Genomic DNA, 5,819 nt, shown 5'->3' on the forward strand with positions numbered 1-5,819 from the left:
CCCCCCACCCCCGCCTTCAGCAATGTTCCTAAATTCTTTACAATTCCCAGTGGCACAAAGTGTCATGCAAAAGAGCTTCACAATTAGGAAACCATCAAGAAATCTGGGACTTTCTAAAATGTTGTGGTGATATCAAACCATCATCCTATAAAGAGAAGAGTGAGTTTTCTTTGCAAAACAAAAATGTTATTTATGGGCTTATTTTTTTTTGCTGTTTTTTTTTTTTTGTTTGTTTCATTTTGTTGTTTGGAGACAGGGTCTTGCTGTGTAGCCCAGGCTAGCCTTGAACTCACAGTGATCCTCCTGCCTCAGCCTCCCGAGTGCTGGGATTACAGATGTGCACCACCACACCCGGCAAAAGTGTTATTTATAAAACTAAAATTTCAAAAAAAATTTTTTCTGAGATGGGGTTTGCTACACAGTTCAGGTTGGCCTTGAATTGTGGCAATCCTCCCGCCTCAGTCTCCCAAGTGCTAGGATCACAGGTGTGCACCACCACATTCACCGAAACTAGAATTTCAATACAGAAGGTTGACCTCAAACGAATTCAGGATATACAAATCTTTCAAACACCCAGGAAGTAACTTGATTTTTCTCAGATTTTATTCTCAAAGTCAGAAGAGCTCAGGAAGCAGAAAGCACAGGAGTCTATTTACACAGTGGGGTTATTTCCTCTCTGCCGCAAATTCTACTGCCCTGGCACTTTTCTATGTTTAAAAAGTGATAGTGAGTGACCTGCGCTGTCACTCACTATCCTGGAGCACAGACAGCAAACCCCACCCTCAGCCCAGGCTTCCTTCCTGTTACACCCGGGTTTGCAAAGCCTCCGTATTCACCCGGCCGGCCAGCATCTGCAGGGGACGCATCTCCTCCTCTGCTGTCGCACCACAAGGTGCTTGGCAACCGCTTTCTCCGGCTCCTGCGTTTTCCAGCCCAGGACACAGAGACCCAGGCTTGGCAGCCGAGCCTTACTTCACAGAGGTAAAGAGACACTCAAAGCCCACGCAGCTTCTCTCCCTGCTGCTACGGCTTAGAATCCACAGAAAGGAGGGGGCCAGTTCCGAGAAGGAAAAGCTCTCTTGTAAACACTTAGCTAAGAAACACTACCGAGAAAAGATTCTAGGAGAGGAGAAAGAGAACGCGGAACTCTTACTATTTTGATTAAAAAAGAAAGGGCCGATACTGCACTGAATTCTGAGGCCTACCGCTCAGAGCTGAAATTAAAGCGGCACATTCGCCTGTCTGCTCCGCCGGCCGCAAGCCCCACCCAGAACGGCAACTCTGCTACTCAGTGGCCCAGGGATTCTTTTTATTCCTGAGAGTCAGGGACCCAGTGGGGCAAAGGAAAACAAACTGAGGATTTTCCAGGAGGGAAACAATGAAGGTTCAACTTCTCAGAGAAACTTAAGAGTTTGCCACAAAATTGAAAGGGGGCAGGGGTGTAGCTCAGTGGTAGAACACATGCTTGGGGCTCCACCCGGGGCACAGGGGGAACTGTGAGAAGGAAAAGGCTGGGTGGGAGAGCAGGATTAAATTTCAGACATTAACAGACTCCCTGATCCTCAGACCTGCAAAACACACTGAGGCCAGGAGTGGTGGCGCACTCCTACAATCCCAGCACTTGGGAGGCTGAGGCAGGAGGATCACCAGGAGTTTAAGGCCAGCCCAGGATACATAGTGAGTTCACAGCCAGCCTGGACTATATAGGGAGACTCCGCCTCAAAAAAAGAAAAATGAAAACCACAGGCTGAGGGCCAGCTCCTCCCAGGGCTGGGGATTCTCCCGCCACAAGCCTTTGTCAGGAAGTGTCACAAGTGGGGAGAAGACTCTAGACTCCAAAGTGTCATCTGGAAAACAGGAATCTTGGAATCCCCGTTTTCAAAAGAGCGTGCATTGTTCCAGTTCACTTAAACTGACCCAGAAAATAAGCAATATCGTCACTCGGGAGCAACACAGCAGTGTTTCCGGAGCCGCGTGTCACTGGTTAACTGCACAGATCAGTCACCTGAGGACTCTCTCGTCCCGTCTTGTTTTGTTCTGCGGTGCTGGGGACCGAACCCAGGGCTTTGTGCACATGAACCGAGCGCTCTGCCGCTGAGGGCACCCCAGCCCGCTACAGAGGCTTCGCCGTGGCTGTTTGCCTTAATGCTCGCACATACACATAGTATTTTCTAGAAGGACAGCTGAATCGCCTTGCTAAAGCCCAGCACTCACTCTCTCACCATCCTTAATCCCCAAGGACAGCAGCACGAAGACGACCCTGACGGGAGCGACTCCAGTCACCCAAACAGCCAGTCACATTACTATTAATGCTGCCAACTCCACACACACGAAAAAAAAGTAAAAGGCTTGAAAAATAACAAATTTACCCTTAATGATTAAATCCTCGCATTAAAACAACATTTTCGAGTTTCACAGGATCCTCAAATTTGAACCACATCTGAAGCCAGCAGGGATTTTAGTCCCACTAAGAAAAATGGAGAATAAAAAGACGAACCCCAAACCGCAGTTCGCACCAGAGAAAGGGGTGCCGAAGGGGCGTCTGAGACATCACCTGTTTATGCAAAAGCTCACGCCCAGTGCCACGTCTGCCGAAGTCACCACTGCAGCCCAGGTGCTGCCAGGGAGCGGGGGGAGGCCCAGGGACGCACGGTGAGAGTCCGTCACTGTCTGCCAAATCCTGTTCCAACGGCTGTGAACAAGACCAATTCCAACCCTCCAAGAGCTCAAGCTCCAACGAGGGGTAGAGCCCACACTCTGTACGTAACACCACACGGAGAGGAGCAGGGCACGGGGACATGTGGGTCACTCCATCTTGCAAATTGAACATCGTGACTGCAGGCCAACTGCATGAATGTGGGGTGGGGGACACGCGTGGCGTTGACCATGGCTGGGGATTCAACCTCACGATCTTGGCCAGGCGTGGTAGTGCACGCTTGTAATCCCAGCACTTGGGGAGGCTGAGGCAGGAGGATTGCTGCAAGTTCGAGACCAGCCTGGCCTACAAAGTGAGCTCAAGGCCAAATGTCTCAAAAAGACCAAAAAAAAAAAACCCCAACCTCATGATCTCGCATTCTACCAGCACCAACTTAGGGTGGAGGACAGATTACACCTCCCCACCCAGCAGGACAGCCCATGCTAGGCTGCATGCGGAGAGCTCCGAGACCCACGCCGGCACCAGGCTTCTGCGGCCCAAGGCCCTGGGGGCAGTGGTGGGGAGCTCAGAGCACCAGCTCCACTCCTGCTCGCTTCTTCCCTGCCTGCAGTCCTGAGCACACAACCCGGCATCGGGGAAAAACTACTACCATGGAAGACAGAGTCCAAATCAACCCCACAGAGCAACCAGACACAGAGACGCCCATGGCGTCACTCACAGGTGCAGCACACGCGTAGCAGACCTAGGGCCTGGGGACCATCTCCACCTTCAAAACACAGACAATCCAAGGAGAAGAAAAAAGCATTTTTCAATATATCAAATTTCTCAGAGAAACAGTAGCATCCATGAAATCAGGTGTGATATTTAACAAAAACCATAGGACAATGTAAAACCTGAAAGAAATTTTGTTTCAGTTTGGGGTTTGTTTTTTGAGACAGGGTCTCATTATGTAGCCCAGGCTGGTCTTAAATTCATGGAGTGGCTAGGCGTGGTGGTGCACACCTGTAATCCCAGTATTTGGGAGGCTGAGGCAGGAGGATTGCCATGAGTTCAAGGCCAGTCTGAGCTACATAGTGATTGCAAGACTGGCCTGAACTACATAGCAAGACCCTCTCTCAAAAAAAAAAAACCTTGGGCTGGGGATTTAGCTCAGCGGCAAAAGCGCCTGCCTGGCAAGCACAAGGTCGTGAGTTCGGTTCCCGGTACAGGAGAAAAAAACAAACAAACAAAAAACAAACAAACAACAACAAAAAAAAACCTCATGGGGTGAACTTCCTGCCTTAGCTTCCCCTGTGCTGTGATTAAAGATATGCACCACTGTGTCCAGCTTAAATTTTTAAAGATAATTAATACAAGAATTAGAAAATACAGTTGAGGCTAGGAATTTGACACTAGCCTAAGCAACAGAGTGACACCCTGTCTCAAAGAAAAAGTTGAAAAAAAAGGAAGAAAAAGAAAAGTTGAGAAAAATCTTCCCACAACCGGAACAAGTCAAGAAGGGACAAAGGGAAGGAGAAGGAAAGTAAAGGAAGGAGGTCCAAGTGATGGACAAAAATAAAGCCAGTAGTAAAGAGCTGGGTACCAGGGTTGACAGCAACTAATGTGTATTTCAAATAGCACAGCGTTTCCTGAATGTTCCCAACACAGAGAAGTGGTGAGCAAGGTGGTGACGCCAGGTGCCTGCCCTGAGCAGGGCCCACTGTGCCCATACTGATGTCTCTGGAACCCTGAGAGCAGGGTGGTCGGGACGTGCCCACAATACCTCAGTCCACTCGAGGTCACGCCACCCTGACACCTCCGATCATTTGGGACAGAAAGACGATCCCAGCCTTCTCCAGGGAGGAAAACCCCATCGAACACCAACAAACCGGAAAGCAAGCACATCATGAGCTGGGACACGGGAGTGGGGCCGACTCCCCGGCCACGCTCCACCCCATCCAGGGCGCTTCCTGCAAGGTCTCAGGGGCGTCGCCGCACCTGTCCTCAGAACCGGCTTCTCCAACACCAGAGCCTAGGTAAGAGACGGTGCCTACATGTGCAATGCCCCAGGGTGAACTAACTGTTACGGCTTGCAAACATAAACCAAAGGGAAACAGAAGAAGTGCCATCTCCTTGTTTCCGTGTCTCACAGCCCCACCAGGTGCTGTTTACCACAGCAGCGCGGTCAAACCGCCAGGAGCAAGATGAACAGGCACCGGGAGATACGGGGTCTGTTCTGCTCCAAGCACTGCCACAGAGACACTGCAGACGTGAGGAAGGGAGAAGCCAGCCTCATCCCCGGCGTCAGGAGGTCACAAGGACACCGCGGGGGCCCTGCAGCGGGTGGGGTCCAGAGCCCGCAGGTGGCCCGTGCCCCGCAGCCTGGGCAAGGCTCCAGGTGGACGGGACATTCCAGACCCTCCGCCCGGAGGGAGGACCGCAACAGGGGACCTCGTTCCTCATAGGCTTTCATCACGGGTCAGGACCCAGGCTGGGACACTCACTTCTTCAGCCTTCACCGGCCTTCAGCGGCCTCCTGTGTGCCCCGGGCCACACACGCCTCTCCAGGGTGGTGTCCGCCGAGTTCAGGCTGATTTCTTATAACCAAACTACTCACGTGTCCCTAAGTGTCCTCCTCCTCCTCATGGTATCTTATAGCACCAGGTCTGATATGTTAAACACATCATTTTAGCTTCCTAGCTGCTATAAGATCAACGTGTGGGCTTCTTGTTGTCTGTTTTGTTTTGTGTTTTGGAGACAGGGTCTCACTAAGTACTTCAGGCTGACTTTGAACTCACTTTGTCCCCCAGGCTGGCCTCAAAAATTCGCCACCATGTCCAGCCAGTGTATGTTTTTAGAATCAGTGTTGTATTAACCCACCTGGACCTTGTAAAAATGAATCAGAACTTTCACTTTTGATTATGCTACCTGTAACAAAAGATTACCCTTCGTAAAGCCTAAAGTTGCCTCTTTCTGACTTCTAGGTATTGTTGAAGAAGAACTTCTCACCAGATGTGGTGGCACACGCCTGTAATCCCAGCACTCAGGAGGCTGAGGCAAGAGGATTGTTGTGAGTTCAAGATCAGCCTGGGCTACAAAGTGAGTTCAAGGCCAGCCTGAACTGCATAGCGACCCTATCTCAAAAAGACAAGAAGACAAAAAAAAAAAAAAAAAAAAAAAAAAA

At 50.4% G+C, this 5,819-nt stretch overlaps 1 protein-coding gene across 1 annotated transcript in view; it reads right to left on the reverse strand.

Annotated features, from left to right (window-relative positions):
- Vgll4 (vestigial-like family member 4) overlaps positions 1 to 5,819 on the reverse strand; it is a 111,655-nt gene that overhangs the window by 79,352 nt on the left and 26,484 nt on the right. The gene's annotated exons all lie outside the window — the stretch shown is intronic.

Source organism: Chinchilla lanigera, unplaced genomic scaffold (assembly GCF_000276665.1).
Source record: "Chinchilla lanigera isolate Chin_1 unplaced genomic scaffold, ChiLan1.0 scaffold00028, whole genome shotgun sequence".
In the NCBI taxonomy this organism is placed as follows: Eukaryota; Metazoa; Chordata; class Mammalia; order Rodentia; family Chinchillidae; genus Chinchilla; species Chinchilla lanigera.